Source organism: Hordeum vulgare, chromosome 7H (genome assembly GCF_904849725.1).
Source record: "Hordeum vulgare subsp. vulgare chromosome 7H, MorexV3_pseudomolecules_assembly, whole genome shotgun sequence".
Lineage (NCBI taxonomy): Eukaryota > Viridiplantae > Streptophyta > Magnoliopsida > Poales > Poaceae > Hordeum > Hordeum vulgare.
The window spans coordinates 504,015,504-504,035,641 of NC_058524.1; positions in this window are offsets into that span (position 1 = coordinate 504,015,504).

Consider the following 20,138-nt stretch of genomic DNA (forward strand, 5'->3'; position numbering starts at 1 on the left):
TGTTTTGCTGAAAAGAATGTCAGTCCGGGTTAGTTTCATTCAAATCGTGCAAGTTAGAGGTCAAAACCACAACACAAGTGTTTGTATAAGTAGATACGTTGGAGACGTATCAACGTGGATGGGAATTAGAAAAGAGATGAGCACAAGTTCTCAGGAGAACATCGGAGATTATCTTCGGAGTCTTCTGATGAATCAAACCATCATATGGAATGAGGGGCTCTTCGAAATGAAGTCGTTACGAGAACCTAGAGTTAGAATTAGTAAAAAAAAATCCTCAAGAGAAGAAAGACCAGAATCCTAGAGTAAAGACGAGGAACAAAGGATACTAATGCCACCCATTCGTGATGTGAGCCCGTAAGCCACACAACAATGTTAGCGAAAGTTCAAATACTAGTCTCAACTTTGGCCAAGGAGTTGGAAAGGAGGCTACCTACATGTAGTCGGCCTGAAACCAACTTGTGATGCCCGGACTTAATCATGCACTAATCATACACACAAACACGCATGATCAAGATCATAAACTCATGGGAAGATATCACAACACAACTCAAGACACAAATAAAATAATACAAGCTTTATATTACAAGCCACGGGTTGTGATGTCCGAACTTAATCATGCACTAATCATACACACAAACGCGCACGATCAAGATCATAGACTCATGGAAAGATATCACAACACAACTCTAGACACAAATAAAATAATACAAGATTTATATTACAAGCCAGAGGCCTCGAGGGCTCGAATACATAAGCTCGAATACACAACAGTTAGCAAAAGGGACACTATATGAGTACATGCATAAGACAAATAGGCGTGCCTTAAGAAGGCTAGCAAAATGACGAAAACTGACGAAAGGGCACAACTCCTACGTGGGAGCCTCCTAACTACTCCAGGTTGTCGATGTTCTCCATGTAGTAGTAGTCTCCGTCGAGGTAGTAGTAGTTGTTGACGGGATCAGCTAGCTTCTAGGCTCCTTATCTGATCATCTAGTGCCCCTTAGTGATTTTGGTGTATTGAAGACTTATATGTTAAGAGATTGATATGTTTGTGAGTGTACACATTCTCTATAAGTCGGTGAGGAGTTTGAGTCATTCGAAGAATATCGACCCCTAAAAATGTATGTCTTCGGCTGAAGACTTTGGTATTTCCTATGAAGACTTTGAAAGTGAGGAAATTGGTGTGTTTGTGAAGAAATCGATGCGAAGACTCTGAAGCATGAAGACTTTCATTTTCATAGTTTTATTTTCTGTAGTCTATGTCATAGGACCACCGTACTGTTAAAGGGGGTCGAGGTAAAAATAAGGAAAAGTTTCCAAGTGATGCTCATCTCAAAGCCTACACATACAAACCCTTCAGATGAAGCCTTTGGAAATCTTCAACAGCTTAGTCAAGTTCTGGAGTAAAAGAGACGAAGATCTTCTGATCTCTGATGAATTTTCTCTAACTAAGGAGTTAGGTCTTCGCGAGTGCGAATCACCTACCTGTGAGGAACATGAGTGACATGAGGACTTTCATAGCTGAAATCTTCCGATTGAGGTTGTGCTTCGCGCCAGCTGTCCCCAGCCTTATCCACCTAACGATCATATCATTGGGGCATTTATGTCAAGTCAGGTCGGGATTGCTCCCCGTCTATAAGTAGTCGCCCCCATAACCACTAGTTGGTTGGCTGCTCCGCAAGAGAAATTGACACTTGTCATTTGAGAGCAACCCAATTCTCGAAGACCTTGAGATAAATTCATTAGTGAGGAACAACCCCAAACACCCAAAGCAAAACCCAAAACCCAAAGTGATTGAGCATCACTAAATAGGTTTTTCCTATGTGGAACCAACACTTCATACCTTTGAGGACTGCTCATCCTCTAGACGGTTAGGTGTCATGTTCTAGAGAATCCAACAGTGAATTGTGGATCGTCGAGTGGCCGAGTTTGCGAGGGTTTGGAAGTCTACCCTGAAGAGTTACCATGAGTGTTGGGCGAGGACTATGTGTCCTTAGCTCAAGGATAATAGGGTAATGACTTTGTGTCCTAGGACTGTGTGTCTGTTTGTTGGGGAACATCGCATGGCAAACAAAAAATTTCCTACACGCACACAAGATCTATCCATGGTGATGACCATCTACGAGAGGGGAGAGTGCATCTACACACCATTTTAGATCGCTAAGAGGAAGCGTATATAACGCGGTTGATGTAGAGGAACATCTTCGCGATCCAAATCCCAGCCCGTCCTGCGATCTCATCACGATCCGTCCCGCGATCCCATCACGATCCATCCCGATCTAGTGCCGAACAGACGGCACCTCCACGTTCAGCACACGTACAACTCGATGATGATCTCCGCCTTCTTGATCCAACAAGTGGGGCGGAGAGGTAGATGAGTTCTCCAACACGACGGCGTGGTGATGGTGTTGGTGAACTAATCCAACAGGGCTTCGCCAAGCTCTGCAGAACTAGTCGAGACGAAGAAGACGATTTGTGGAGGAGAGGGCAACACATGGCTTTTTCTGGTGTGTGTTAGCCCCAAAACCTCCAATACATATAGGAGGAATAGGAGGGAGGGTTCCTTGCCTCATCCTCCAAGGAGAGGTTTGGCCGAGACAACAAGGGAGGAGAGTCCTCCAAATCGGTTTGGTGGAGGACTCCCTTCCTAGTTGGTTTCCTCCTTCCCCTTTTCCTTATATTATTTTCCTTTTTGCTACTTGCACGAAATAGGCCCTCTTGGGATGGACGCATCATCCCAATAAGGGCTGGTGCACCACCTTTAGGTCTATTAGGTTCTCTCCCGGATGGGTGGCCCCTCCCGGTAAAACCCCGAAACCCATTCGTCACTTCCGGTACTTCACTGGTAATGCCCAAAAACTTTCCGGAAGCCAAATGCGACTTTCCTATATATCAATCTTTACCTCCAGACCATTCCGTAGCTCCTTGTGACGTCCCAGATATTATCCGAGACTCTGAACAACTTTCAGTCAACAACATACATAACTCAATAACCGAAACATCACCGAACCTTAAGTGTGCACACCCTGTGGGTTCGAGAACTATGTGAACATGACCTGAGACACTCTCTGGTCAATAACCAATAGCGGGATCTGGATGCCCATATTGGCTCCTACATATGGGCCAAGGATTCAGTTAATCCCGTATGATGTTTCCTTTGTCCTTCGGTATGTTACTTGCCCGAGATTCCATTGTCGGTATCTCCATACCTAGTTCAATCTCGTTACCGGCAAGTCTCTTTACTCGTTCCATAATACAAGATCATGTGACTAACTTCTTGTACACATTGCTTGCAAGGCTTGTTGTGATGTTGTATTACCGAGTGGGCCCTGAGATACCTCTGCGTCACACGGAGTGACAAATCCCAGTCTTGATTCACGCCAACCCAACAGACACCTTCGGTGATACCTGTAGAGCACCTTTATAGTCACTCACTTACGTTGTGAAGTTTGATACACACAAATTATTCCTCCGGTGTCCGGGAGTTGCATGATCTCATGGTCATAGGAACAGATACATTGACATGCAGAAAACAATAGCAATAAACTAACACGATCATATGCTACGTTCATAGTTTGGGTCTTGTCCATTACAACATTCTCCTAATGATGTGATCCCGTTATCAAATGACATCTTATGTCTATGGCCAAGAAAGATTGACCATCTATGATAAACAAGCTAGTCCTTCAGAGGCTTACTAGGGACAGTGTGTTGTCTATGTATCCACACATGTATTTTAGTTTCCAATCAATACAATTATAGCATGGATAATAAACTATTATCATGAACAAGGTAATATAATAATAACAAATTTATTATTGCTTTTAGGGCATATTTCCAATAGTATCCCACTTGCACTAGAATCAACTAGTCATCAACCCGTGCTTCTGCACGGGCTAGATATAGTTCTTTTTAACATTGTTCTGTAATTGCATACTGTTACAATAATTCAATTTTGTCATATAAAAGAGTAAACGATATGTACAAAAAGATAATATAATTTATATTCCGGCTAACAAAAATTTAGTTTGGGCATGATATATTATTCCTCGGATATACATTTACAAAAGGGATTCATGATGTAGTGTCTCACATGGGTTTGTTTTTTCTCCAAAGATGGCGCATATATAAAACATGGAAATATTAAAGAAACTAAAATTATCAGAAGAAGTACAACATGTTTTCGAAATATTATTCTACCGACGACTTTTGGGGTGAATCCATGTTGCATTTTGTGTTCAATTCGTTTATCTAAGATTGTATTGGTTTATCGTGCTCGATGTAAATATAGGACAACCACAATTCGACTTCATTCACGTCAATTTTTTTTAGCTATTTCTGCATTTTACATAATCTCCATTACATGTGTGTGCATTGCTTAGAGCTTCCTCTTTAACTAAAGAACATTTAATTGTGAATGTATCTCTCGTGTATCGAATGAAAAAATAGAGTATACCGTAATATTTGAAAAACAATTACCAATTAATTTAAAATTTAAATGGGCATGGTTGTGAAAAATACACCTATTTGAAATAACAATAAAAATTACGGGGTTTATATTCGTATATATTTTTTTGGGCATGGAACTTTATGTATATGTTCTTAGTAATTATCTTACAATTTAATGATTTCACATATTAAATTAATTGGCTGCACGGTCTTTATCTCATATGGTGCGATAGTAATTTCCCTCGCAATCGTGCATTAACTCTCTCTTCCCCATAACGTGATGCTTGATGAATTTTTTTACGTGTCTTCTTTCATTTTTTGAGGGGAACATGCATGTGTTTTTCAGGAAATTGGGACACGGGCTCTTTTTATCCTATGACTTGAACGTTGAGCACTATTCATTATGCGTGCTGCTGAAAACAATTCCGAAAAAATAAGTGTATTTTTTTTTTATTTTTTTAATGGAACATGCATGTGTTTTTTTTCCAGAATTGGGACGTGGACACTTTTTATCCTTGGGCTTAAATGCTTGATAACTGGTCATTATTTGTTTAGTTTTTCTATACATAGATAGAGGCACGTCTATTTTTAGTGCTTAGAACTTGAACGTGGTTATGGAGGACTATTACATGTACCTGTTGGTTTAGTCCTTCTACATGTACGTGCTGTTTTTTTTTGTAAAAACTGTAGCGGAAAGTTTCACAGGTTAGATGCCTATGCTTTGTGGCATGGGATCATCTGTGTTACGTACGTTTTCATTTTATCCTGAATGTTAATTCCATAATCCAATGGTGTAATTAATTTTGATGATGTGGATTAATGAGAGATCTTAAAAGGTACCTCCAATTAGTAAATAAGAGATAATCTAGTTCACATCACTATGTGATTGTAATGAATCTAACACCCATACAGTTTTATGGTTTGATCATGTCTTGCTTGTGAGAGAGGTTTTTAGTCAACGGGTCTGAAACTTTCAGATGTGTGTGTACTTAACAAATCTACATGTCATACGGTAGATGCTTATACCACGCTTCACTTGGAACAATTCCAAATGGCTGCTCCACTATACGAATCCGGTTTACTACTCAGAGTTATCCGGGTTAGTGTCGAAGCTTCTATCGACGTAACCCTTTACGACAAACTCTTTTATCACCTCCATAACCGAGAAGAATTCCGTAGTCCACTAGTTACTAAGGATAAGTTTTGACCGGTGTCCATAAATCCGCTCCTGGATCACATCAGGTGCGGTATACAACATAGCATACTATAGAGTCTACGACTAATGCATATGGGATGACCTTTGTCCTTTCTCTTTCTTCTGCCGTGGTCGGCCATTCACACCTTACAACACAGCCAAGAACTCCTTCTTTGACTGATCTATTTCGAACTCCTTCAAAATCTCGTCACAGTATGTATTCATTTGAAAGTTTTATCAAGTGTCTTGATCTATATCCATAGATCTTGATGCTCAATGTTCAAGTAGGCTTAATTCAGGTTTTCCTTTCAAAAACCCTTTATGCTTTCCAGAAATCCTATATTATTTCTGATCAACAATATGTCAACCACATATACTCATCAGAAATTCTATAGTGCTCCCACTCAATTTCTTGGAAATACAAGTTTCTCATAAATTTTGTATAAACTCAAAAGCTTTGATCAAGCATATATTCCAACTTCGAGATGCTTGCTCCAGTCCATGGAAGGATCACTGGATCTTGCATACTTGTTAGCATCCTTAGGATCGACAAAACCTTCTGGTTGTATCACATACAACCTTTCCTCAAGGAAACCGTGAGGAAACAATGTTTTGACATCCATCTACAAGATTTCATAATTGAAAAATGCAGCAACTGCTAACATAATTCCAATAGGCTTTTAGCTTCGCTACGAGTGAGAAAGTATCATCATAGTCAACTCTTTATACTTGTGGGAAACCTCTTTGCAACAAGTCGAGCTTTCTAAATGGTGACTTTCACCATCATCGTTTGTCTTTTAAAGATCCATTTGTACTTAATAGTCTTACGACCATCAAGTAGTTCTTCCAAAGTCCACACTTTGTTTTCATACATGGATCCTCTCTCGGATTTCATGGCCTCCAGCCATTTGTCGGAATTCGTGTCCACCATCGTTTTTCCACAGCTCGTAGGTTCATTGTTGTCCAGCAACATACCCTCCAAGACAGGATCACCAAACCACTTTAGAGTAGTGTGTGTCCTTGTCGACCTACGAGGTTTGGAAGTAACTTGATCTGAAGCTTCATGATCAGCATCATTGGCTTCCACTTCAACTGGTGTAGGCACCATAGGAACAGTTTCTTGTGCCCTTCTACTCTCTGGTTGAAGTGTTGGTTCAATAACCTCATCAAGTTTCCACCATCCTCCCACTCAATTCTTTCGATAGAAACTTTTCTCGAGAAAGGACCCGTTTCTAGAAAACGAACATTTTGCTTCCTGGTCTGAGATTGGAGGTATACCCAACTGTTTTGGGTGTCCTATGAAGATGCATTTATCCGCTTTGGGTTCGATCTTATCAGGCTGAAACTTTTTCACATAAGCGTCGCATCCCCAAACTTTTAAGAAACGACATCTTAGGTTTCTCCAAACCATAGTTCATACAGTGTCATCTCAACGGAATTACGTGGTTCCCTATTTAAAGTGAGTGTGGTTGTCTCTAATGTCTAACCCAAAAACGATAGTGGTAATTCGATAACAGACATCATAATATGAAACATATCCAATAGGGTGCGACTACGACGTTCGGACACACCATCACACTATGGTGTTCCAGGTGGCATGAGTTGTGAAACAATTTTCACATTGTCTTAAATGTATACCAAACTCGCAACTAAGATATATATTTACCTCCACGATGACATCATAGACATATTATCCTCTTGTCACGACGATCTTCAACTTCACTTTGAAATTGCTTGAACCTTTTTCAATATTTCAGACTTGTGATTCATCAAGCAAATACACCTGTATCTACTCAAATCATTGAAGTAAGAACATAATGATATCCACTGCATGCCTCAGCACTCATTGGACTACATACATCAAAATGTATTATTTCCAACAAGTCGATTGCTCGTTCCATCTTACTGAAAAACGAGGCCTTCAGTCATCTTACCCGTGTGGCATGATTTGCATGTCTCGAGTGATTCAAAATCAAGTGACTCCAAACGGTCCATCTACATGGAGTTTATTCATGCGTTAACACCAATAGGCATGGTTCACATGTCTCAAATGATTCAAAAATGAATGAGTCCAAAGATCCATCAGCATGGAGCTTCTTCATGCGTTTTATACCAATATGACACAAGTGGCAGTGTCACAAGTAAGTGGTACTATCATTAGTACTTTTTATCTTTTGGCATTAATATTATGAACATGTGTATCAGTACGGCCGAGATTCAATACACCATTCATATTAGGTGCATGACCATTGGATGTTTTATCCAAGTAAACAGAGTAACCATTATTCTCTTTAAATGAATAATTGTATTGCAATAAACATGATCCAATCATGTTCAAGCTCAACGCAAACACCAATCAATATTTAGGTTTAATACTAATCCCGAAGGTACAGGGAGCATGCGATGTTGATCACATCAACCTTGGAATTACTTCCAACACACATCGTCACGTGACCCTTGCTAGTATTCGTTTATTCCATAGCTATAATTTCGAATTACTAACATTTAGCAACTGAACCGGTATCTAATACCATGGAGCTACTAGGAGTACTAGTAAGGTACACATCAATATCACATATACCCAATATACTTTTGTCGACTTTGCGAGCCTTCTCATCTACCAAGTATCTAGGGTAGTGCTGCTTCAGTGACCGTTCCCCTCATTTTAGAAGCTCTTAGTCTCGGGTTTGGGTTCAACCTTGGGTTTCTTTACTAGAGCGGCAACTGGTTTGCCAGTCATGAAGTATCCCTTCTTGCCCTTGCCCTTCTTGAAACTAGTGGTTTTACTAACCATCAATAATTGATGCTCCTACTTGATTTCTACTTTCGTGGTGTCAAACATCGCGAATAACTCAGGGATCATCTTGTGCATCCCTGATATGATATAGTTCATCACGAAGCTCCAGTAGCCTGGTGGTAGTGATTTTCGAGAACTATGTCAGTCACTATCTTATCTTGAAGATCAACTCCCACTCGATTCAAGCAATTGTAGTACCCAGAAAATCTGAGCACATGCTCAACGATTGAGCTTTTCTCCCTTACTTTGTACGCAAAGGATCTTGTCGAAGGTCTCATACCTCTCAACATGGGCACGAGTCTGCAATCGTAATTTCATCTGTTGGAACATCTCATATGTCCCTTGACGTTCAAAACGTCTTCGGCACATCAATTCTAAGTCGTTAAGCATTATGCACTGAACTATCCCATAGTCATAAAAACGTGTATGTCAGATGTTAGCAACATCCACACACGACGCTTGGGGTTTAACACACGGAGCGGTGCATTAAGGACATAAGCCTTCTATGCAGCAATGAGGACAATCCTCAGTTTACAGACCCTGTCCGCATAATTGGTACTATCATCTTTCAACTAGGTTTTCTCTAGGAACATATCAAAAATAGTAGGGCTACAACACAAGCTACAACATAATTTGCAAAGACATTTTGACTACGTTCATGATAATAAGTTCAATAATCATATTACTTAAGAACTCCCACTCAAATTGACATCCCTCTAGTCATTCGAGTGATACACGATCCAAATTTACCAACTCAAGTCCGATCATCATGTGAGTTAAGTTGGCTTCAATGGTGAACATCTCTATGTTGATCATATCTACTACATGACTCATGTTCGACCTTTCGATCTCTTGTGTTACGAGGCCATGTCTGTACATGCTAGGCTCGTCAAGTTTAAGCCGAGTTTTCCGCGTGTGCAACTGTTTTGCACCCGTTGTATGTGAACGTAGAGTCTATCACACCCGATCATCACGCGGTGTCTCGAAATGACGAACTGTCGCAACGGTGCACATTCGGGGAGAACCCAATTTTATTTTGAGATTTTAGTGAGGGATCACCTTATAATGCTACCATCGTCCTAAGAAAAATAAGGTGCATAAAATGATTAACATCACATGCAAATCATAAGTGACATGATATGGCCATGAACTTGTGCTTCTTGATCTCCATCACCAAAGAACCGACATGATCTCCATCTTCACCGGCCCACACCATGATCTCCATCATCATGATCTCCATCGTTGTGCTGCATCAACGTTGTTGCGCCACCTATGATGTTACTACTAAAGCTAGTGAACTAGCGATAAAGTAAAGCATCACCGGGCGCAAATAATTGAAGATAACCCTATGGATCCTGCCGGTTGCCATAGAATCGACGCGCATGTTGATATTTAACTATTACAACATGATAATCTCATGAACAAATATATCATATAATGTCTTTGGCCATATCACATCACAACATACCATGCAAAAACAAGTTACACTTCCTCTAATTTGTTGTTGCAAATTTTACGTGGCTGCTATGGGTATCTAGTATGATCGCATCTTACTTATGCAAAACCACAACCGTGATATGCAAGTTGCTATTTAACCTTCTCCAAGAACCGCCACGATCAAATCCGATTCAACTAAAGTTGGAGAAACAGACACCCGCCAGTCATCTTTATGCAACAAGTTGCATGTTAGTCGATGAAACCGCTCTCTCGTAAATGTACGAGTAATGTTGGTCCGAGCCGCTTCATCCAACAATACCGCGGAATCACGAAAAGACTAAGGAAGGAAGCAATCTGAATATCAACGCCCACAAACTCCTTTGTGTTCTACTCGAGATGTCATCTACGCATAGACCTAGCTCATGATGACACTGTTCGGGAACATCGCATGGGAAACAAAAAATTTCCTACGCGCACACAAGATCTATCCATGGTGATGACCATCTTCGAGAGGGGAGAGTGCATCTACATACCCTTGTAGATTGCTAAGCGGAAGCATATGTAACACGGTTGATCTAGTGGAACATCTTAGTGATCCAAATCGCAGCCTATCCCGCAATCTCATCACAATCCGTCCCGCGGTCCCATCACGATCTATCCTGATCTAGTGCCGAACGGATGACACCTCCACATTTAGCACACATACAACTCGATGACGATATGTGCCTTCTTGATCCAGCAAGAGGGGCGAAGAGGTAGAAGAGTTCTCCAGCATGACGGTGTGGTGGTAGTGGTGCTGAACTAATCCAGTAGGGCTTCGCCAAGCTCTGCACAACTAATGTACATGAAGAAGACGACTTGTGGAGGAGAGGGCAACACGTGGCTTTTTATGGTGTGTGCTAGCCCATAAAACTCCACTATATATAAGAGGAAGAGGAGGGAGGTCTACCTTGCCTACTGCTCCAAGTAGAGGTTCGGCCGAGCCAACAAGGGAGGATAATCCTCCTCCAATTCGGTTTGGTAGAGGACTCCCTTCCTAGTTGGTTTCCTCCTTCCCTTTTTCCTTTTTTCTTTTCCTTTTTGCTACTTGGCCGAAATAGGCCCTCTTGGACTGGCCGCATTAGCCCACTAAGGTCTGGTGCACCACCTTTAGGCTTATTAGGTTCTCTCTCGGGTGGGTGGCCCCTCCCGGTAAAACCCCGGAACCCATTCATCACTTCTGGTACTTTACCGGTAATGCCCAAAAACTTTCCGGAAGCCAAATGCAACTTTCCTCTATATCAATCTTTACCTTTGTAACATCCCGGAGCTCCTCATGATGTCCAGGATCTTATCCTGGACTCCGAACAACTTTTAGTCACCAACATACATAACTCAATAATACTGAAACATCACCGAGCCTTAAGTGTGTAGACCCCGCGGGTTCGAGAACTATGTAGACATGACCTGAGACACTCTCCGGTCACTAACCAATAGCGGGACCTGGATGCCCATATTGGCTCCTACATATGGGCGAAGGATTTAGTTAACCCCGTATGATGTTCCCTTTGTCCTTCGGTATGTTATTTGCCCGAGATTCGGTCGTTGGTATCTCCATACCTAGTTCAATATCGTTACCGATAAGTCTCTTTACTCGTTCCGTAATACAAGATACCGTGACTAACTCCTTAGTCACATTGCTTGCAAGGCTTGTTGTGATGTTGTATTATCGAGTGGACCATGAGATACCTCTCCGTCACACGGAGTGACAAATCCCAGTCTTGATTCATGCCAACCCAACACACACCTTCGGAGATACCTGTAGAGCACCTTTATAGTCACCCAGTTACGTTGTGACATTTGATACACACAAGGTATTCCTCCGGTGTCCAGGAGTTGCATGATCTCATGGTCATAGGAACATATACATTGACATGGAGAAAACAGTAGCAATAAACTGACACGAGCATATGCTACATCCATAATTTGGGTCTTGACCATCACATCATTCTCCTAATGATATGATCCCGTTATCAACTGACATCTCATGTCTATGGCCAGGAAACCTTCACCATCTTTGATCGACGAGCTAGTCCTTCTGAGGCTTACTAGGGACAGTGTGTTGTCTATGTATCCACACATGTATTTTAGTTTCCAATCAATACAATTCTAGCATGGATAATAAACGATTACCATGAACAAGGAAATATAATAATAACCAATTTATTATTGCCTCTAGGGCATATTTCCAACACCTTTGGTTTAAATACCAAGCCTCTCCAAACTAGACGTACGGGTGTCACAACAGCTGGATCTGGGTCATCAAATCATTGTCTTCATCAAGCACCCGGTTCTAATTCCTCAACGCTTTCATTTCTTCAATTGTATGTTGATGACTTTGATCTTTACTATTTGACGAATTTGAATGAAGACTTTCTCAAATTCCTCAACCCAAATTATTCACTTAAGTTATTCTTCACGTGCATATCCTATACACGCTACCTGTGCAATCCAAATGTTTCATTTCCCTTTGATGGTTGTGCTATCACCGTTTTGCACACGTGTGTGAGTACTTATTCTGCTGCACACAGTTCATGAGTGAGGACTTTCCTCACAAGGATTTTCCTAGTGACGAATTCATAACAATCGCCTATTCACCCCCTCTAGTCGATATAACGCACTTTCAATTGGTATTAGAGCAAGGTACTCCCTTGTTATGTGTGATTTTGGTTTAACCATCTGGAGTTTTAGTTATGTCGACCGCATGTATGATCAATGTTACTGCTGGTTGTCCTACCTTTGAAGGAAATGACTTCCCCTAATGGATTAAGAAGATGCGCATGCACAATGAAGCAATTGACAATGCTATCTGGTATATTATGGAAAGAGGTGTTCCCACCGTGTCTGAAACTGTCAATGTTGCTGATGTGAAGAGGTTCAAGCAACTCGACTCTCAAGCAAAGAATATCATCTGTGGCCATGTTAGCAAAGGTCAGTATGGCAGAGTGAGTGCTTTGGGTACTACAAAGCAAATCTACGAAAGGTTGTGCAAGATCAATGAAGGAGTTTCCACTCAACGTGAATCTCAAGATGATGTACTTTGCAATCTCTTCAACCACTTCAAGACACTTGACAACGAGAGCTGCCAAGAAACCTTCGGTTGCCTCATTGGCATCTCCAATGAACTACACGCTCTTGGAGCCATTAGACATCACTGATCATAAAGTTGTGAAGAAACTGTTGAGATCTCTTGATTCTTCATTCAATACACTCGTTATGATGATTCAAGAACGGAGAGACTACAAGGCACTAGATCCTGCTGATATTCTTGAGAGACTCAATACTCATGAATTCCAACAAGCTGAGAAATGAGACATTTATGGATCAATCTATGAAAGACCTCGTGCCCTGAAGGCAAACGATGTTTCCTCATATGAAGAAGAAGAACCTGATTGTAGCCTTGGTGACGCTGAAGAACTTGGTCAGGAACTTGCAATGCTCATGAGGAAATTCTAGAATTTCTCAAGACGAGGCCAGTTCGGAAAGTATTCAAGAAAAGATGTGAGGAAATCAGAATCTTCGCCTCAGGACTACAAGAAGAGGACCTACCATAAATGCAAGAAATCTGGTCACTATATTGCTGACTGTCCTCGCTCGGTGAAGGAATCAAAGAAGAAGAAGTATAAGGATGCCATTTTTTATGACTCGAAGAAAAAGAAGACATCTTCAAAGTCCTCATCTCACAAGAAGACCAACTTCAGAAAGGTTCGGGCGCTTATTGGCAAAGAAATGGACTGTGAGGAAGAATTTGAAGAATGTGATGAAGAGGGAGGTTCTGAAGAGGAGTCTGAGTCTGGTGTTGCAAACTTAGCCCTTGCTACCACATTCGTCAGCAAGTCCATCTTTGACCTAGAAGGAAATGACAACATAAACAACACTGATGACTATGATGACGACTTTGCTCCCACCTATTTCTTCATGGCAAAAGGTTCAAAGGTACCAAGCCATGCTTCCTCTTCCAACTCTAGTGACTGTGAACCTGATGACTATCAAGAACCCAGTTACTACAAACTTGCTAATATTGCCACTAAGCAACAAACCGCTATTGAAAAGCTTCAGAACCTGCTAGACAAAAGCGATGATTTGTTGAATGAGGAAATGGACCGGACTCAAATCTTGACTGATGATGTTAAACATCTTCATTCTAGGTTTGATAGTCTTTAGGATAGTCATTTCACCCTCTTAACCGATCATGAGAAGCTTTCTTATGAATTCATTCAAAGAAACCAAGCTCTTGAAAAATTAAGGGTGTCTCGTGATGATCCTCGAATTGAAAATGATTCTTTGCTTGCTCAAAACATCAGTACCGCTCAAGAATAATTCATTCCACCATGCTTGAAATGCATCGAACGCGAATCTGCTGATTCTTGACCTAAAACTTCAAATGCTTCTATTGCCACAAATTGTTCAACTGTATCTGTGGTTATAAATTCCTCACTTAAGGAAACCACAAATGTCACTGACGAAAATGTAGGGTTGAAGGAATTGTATGTGACAGGCATATACAAAAGTCTCAAAGGGCATCAAACCCTTTGTGATGTGCTAAAAAAGCAGATTCTGAATAGAAACCCCAGGAAAGAGGGTATTGCCTTTGAGAGGAAACTAAATGTTGATGGGTCATACTGGAAATTTGAGGAGTATCCCAGGACCTCATGGGTTGCTGCAAAACGACCTCCTGTTGATCCATCTACTCTAATAGGCTTTGCATGTGAAACGTCATATTCCTCTAATGAGTCATTTGACTCAAACTATAAATTGTTCAAAAATCAGGATGGTGAAGTATTTGCTAGATATGTTGGAACTAAGTGCACGAATGGACCACCCTTGAGGAAAATTCGGGTTCCCAAAAGCAGATTGGAAAGTCTTCATGTGAATGTCCTCATGACACCACCTGTGAAGAACAGGAACCCGAGATCAAATTCCTCAAATGGAACAAAGTCTTCACAAGGAACAAATATCTCATATGGTCAAAACTATGCTAGTACTCGCACTAATGCTTCTAATATGTAGGGAAACTACAAGGGACACTAATATGTGCACTATTCCTCAAATCACTATATTCGTAAGTCCTCAAAGAATTTCTTTGCCTATTCATTTGAGTACTCTAACCCCCCTCCTGTTAAACAAAGTGGATTAGCCTCAATTCCTAAATTTTCTTATGGTGCTCGTAGAATGATAAACTCTTTGCCACCCCTCCAGATGTGGGTGGTGAAGAAATTGAACTAATCACTTATGCAGGCCAAGTCTCCACATGAAAGTCATCATCTAAAGAATTTGCTCGAGACGTGAGGAAATTGCTTAATATGACGCAAGCTAATCCTGATGAAATGTCTTATCATTTCACATGTCCTCATTATGTCTCAAATATACTTTATGTGATGGAATTTAAGTCTAATGAGCTTGATATCATATTCTTCAATCTGAAGCATATGAGATGGTAAGCAGTACTAATTCATCTACAGGATGACAAACACAAAACCACTGAGTGGGTTCTTGACAGTGGGTGTACTAATCACATGACTGTGACAAGAGTTTCCTGATGAATATACCACTAAATCCATCACCACTGAAGCATATCACCTATGCAGACAAAAGTAAAAACAAGGTATTGGGACTTGGTAAGGTGGCAATTTCCAAGGACCGACACATGGACAAAGTCATGCTTTTTGAATCCCTTGGGTTTACCTCATGTCAATCTCAATACTTTGTGATCTTGATATGATTGTCATCTTTGGGAAATATCAATGTGTAGTCATCATGGAATCTGACAAATCCAAAATCTTCAAAGGCTTTAGGAGAGGAGACTTGTACATTGTTGATTTCTCTACACGTCCTCAACTGACCACGTGTCTTATTGCAAAAGCCTTAGAGGGATGGCTATGGCATCAGCGACTTGGTCATGCAGGCATGAGTAATTTGCACACGCTGGTGAAGAAGAAGCAGCTCATTGGCATCAAAAGTGTCAAATTGCTCAAGGATCATCATTGCGGGGCTTGTGAGTGTGGAAAGATGACGAGATCCAAGCACCCCTCGAAGACTATCATGACCATTACTCGCCCTTTTGAATTGCTTCACATGGATCACTTTGGACCTACTCATTATGCTACTCTAACCAATGAAGCATCTCTATATGGCCTTGTCATCGTTGACGACTATTCTCGTTATACTTGGGTGCATATCATTCTTATACAAAACTGAAGTGCAGGAAGTCTTTAACCGATTTTCCTCAAGGGCCTCGACAAACTTCAGCATCAAGACAAGCACATCAAGAGCGACAATGGGACAAAATTCAAGAAGACCAATCTTGATGACTATCTTGATGAACTTGGTATTACTCATGAATTTTCTGCTCCTTATACTCCTCAACAGAATAGCGTCGTCAAGTGCAAGAACATGAATCTGGTTGAGATGGCTCGGACTATGCTTGAAGAATATCAGACTCCTCATCTCTTCTAGCCTGAGGCAATCAATACTGCCTGCCACATCATCAACATGGTATATGTTAACAAATTCCTCAAGAAGACTTCATACGAACTCCTCACTGACAAGAAACACATTGTAAGTTATTTCAAAATCTTCGGTGCAAGATGTTGGATTAGAGATCTTCACCACAATTCAAGATTTGCACCAAAATCACATGAGGGTTTTATTCTTGGTTATGGAAAGGCCTATAGAGTCTTCAGCAACAACCACAACAAGGTTGTTGAAACTGTAGATGTGCGGTTCGATGAAACTAACGGCTCGCAAAGAGAGCACCTGCCTCCTTTGCTAGATGAAATGCCTCGTGAGGAAGTCATTAAGCTCAAGGCCATATCATTCCTACTAAGTAACAACCTCCTCTTGAAGAAGTCATCCCGAACAACAAAGAAATTAGGACAGGTGCACCTGAGGAAATTGCTCTGGATCAAATTCCTCAACCGAACTAAAGTCTTCAACTCGCGCATCCGAGGATTGCAAATGAAGTGGAAGTTAACAAAATCCTTGATGACATCAATGCGCCAGGTCCCCTGACATGCTCAAGGGCTTCACATTTGATTAACTTTTGTGGGTATTCTTCCTTTGTGTCTATCACAGAGCCCTCAGAAGATGATGAAGCCTTCATGGAACCTAAGTGGATTCAAGCTATGCAAGATGAACTTCATCAATTCAAGCTTAACAAGGTGTGGGAACTCGTCAAACAGCCTAATCCTTGCAAGCTCAATGTCATCGGTACCAAGTGGATCTACCAAAACAAGAAGGATGAGGATGATCAAGTTGTGAGGAACAAAGGCACGAGTTGTAGCCCAAGGCTACACACAGGTTGAAGGAATTGAATTTGATGAAACTCTTGCACCTGTTGCTAGACTTGAAGCTATTCGTATATTGCTTGCTTATGCTAATCATTACAATATTACATTGTATCAAATGGATGTGAAAAGTGCATTCCTCAATGGTAAGCTTGAGGAAGAAGTATATGTTTCTCAGCCCCCAGGTTTTGAAGACCCGAAGCATCCTGACAAAGTCTTGAGACTCAACAAAGCACTCTATGGCCTCAAGCAAGCCCTAGGGGTTTGTATGATACATTGAACGAATTCCTAGTGAAGAAAGGCTTCAAACCCTGTTCACTCGACCCTACTCTTTTCACAAAATCCTATGATAATGAACTATTTCTTTGCCAAATATATGTGGACGATATCATCTTTGGTTGTACTGAAAAACGTTAGAGTGATGAATTTGCCTACATGATGGGTGAAGAATATCAAATGTCCATGATGAGGGAGCTGGAATTCTTCCTAGGGCTTCAAATTCATCAACAATGCAACAACATCTTCATTTCCCAAGAGATATACCTCAAGGATGTCATGAAGAAATTCTGCATACATGAATGCAAAGGCGTCAACATTCCCATGCCTACCAACGACCACCTTTGCACTGATGAAGATGGTAAAGATTTCGATCAGCAGGTATATCGCTCCATGATTGGCTATTTATTGTACCTATCTGCATCTAGGCCAGACATTATGCTTAGTGTTTACATGTGTGCCCGTTTCCAAGAAACATCAAAGGAATCACACCATAAGGGTGTGAAACATATTCTTTGATATCTAGCTCAGACACGAACGCTTGGATTATGGTACCCCAAGGGCTCAAATCTTCACCTCGTTGGATATTCTGACTCTCACTATGCTGGTGACCGTGTGGATCACAAGTCAACATCAGGCATTCCTCGGACGATCCTTAATCTGTTGGTCCTCAAAGAAGAAGAACTGAGCATCACTTTCCACTACTGAAGCTGAGTACATTGCTGTTGGTTATTGTTGTGCTCAACTACTGTGGAGGAAGCAAACTCTCAAGGACTACGACATCAACATGAAGAATGTGCCACTCTAATGCGACAATGAGTGCAATCAAGATTGCTTACAACCCAGTACAACACTCCAAGACCAAGCACATCCAGATTCGTCATCATTTTCTTCCTGATCATGTACTCAAGGGAAACAACATCATCGACCACGTGAAGACTGAAGGATAACTAGCGGATATCTTAACTAAGCCCTTGGATGAAAAGAGATTTTGCAAGTTGCTATGTGAGCTAAATATCTTAGAATCTTCAAATGTTTTGTGAAAAGGACACACATCCTAACACTTATGCAAATGATGACTTAGATGTGCAACACACGAAGTAATGTTTTTCTTCAGCCAATGAAGAATAACACTCTTAGTGTGAAGAAATTAATGAAGAATTTGATTTTGAGGACCCTACGACAATTGTACGTGGTGCCTGAAATCATCATTCTTTTATGGTGGGTCACGCCACCAACCCCAATTTGAAATTCTTCAAAGTTGAGATTTTTGCAAATTCTTCAAATCATCAAAGCCTTAAGAATTTCAAATTCCCCAACAATTCAAATTCTTCACACTTTTCAAAATATGTTCTTCATTGACTATATACTAATTTATGAGCTTTCAAAGTCTTGAACATCATTGACTTATAGCTAAGTCTTAATGCGGTGTTTTCTTCTAAGTGAATGTGTTCAGACCTATTCCCCCTCTATCCTAAGCTCAACTCTGTCTATTCTCAAACTCTTCATATGTGTTCTATTTGAAAATCTTTCAATAAGTGTTCACTGAATCCTTGTCAGCTGAAGAATTTGCGAACAAATTCATCAAAAATTTATTTCAAATTTTTTCCAGCCGTTACCGCTCAAACAGCACCAACTACCCACGATTGGATAAGCATGATCTCCACTAACTCGACCGCTTAATACATGTGTGCCACCCGTCGAGCGGAGAGGAAGGGTGAGGGGCATTCTGGTCCAAAAGTTTTTGGCAGGACCATTTCTGACCTGGGCTATAAATACCCCACTCTCACCCCACGGTCACTTCTTCCTATTGTTTCCACTTCTTACCGCTCGAAGCCAGATCTAGCGTCGCCGCTGGAAATCATCACCGCCGGTGAGGAAAAGCTTCACTGCCTCGACCTCATCATTGTCGTACTCATGCCAGCCACATATCTTCTTACTCCGCCGCCGCAGTAGTTGTCTTGAGTCGTCGAGTTAGGGCGCTGATGATCTGAACCGATGAACTTCTCTTTTCATCGTCTATAGCTCATTGTGTTCTTCATGTTTTTCATCTAAGGTAATTAAAATATAATTTTACTACCTCTGTAGATCCTTATGTTTCCATTAAATCTTGGAAAAGTGTTATTCCTCACCAAATTCACCAGATGAACACTTCCATGCCTAAGAACACTTGATAAATTTCACTAAATCACTCAATTCCTCAAAGAGATTCCTCAATTGTGTGAATTTTCGGATATGCACAACTCTAGAACCCAAGTCAAGGACACTTAGCGAAATTCCTCAAAAACGGTATTGGTCAATTTCCTCAACTTGAGTCATTTTTGAAAATCTTCTCACAACGCATATGACCTCTTGAAATTCGTCGCACCTATACTGTGTTCACATGTACAAAATGTCTGCTGAAGAATCTCTAGGTTCTGACCAACTTAACTCATTTGCAGCATTTCCTGAAGAAAATTTGCGTACCTCATCTGAGTCCTCAAGAGTTTATATTCCTCAAGTGAAGAAAATGGCTGATGAGAATAAACAGAAGGGTGGAAAGAAGGCCGATACCAACACTGCTTTTGAGATTCCTCATGACATCTATGATGAATATTGCACTCCTGATGAAGCTGTCTATGGAAAGGAAACAAGGAAAAGCGCAAAACATGCTTGCAGA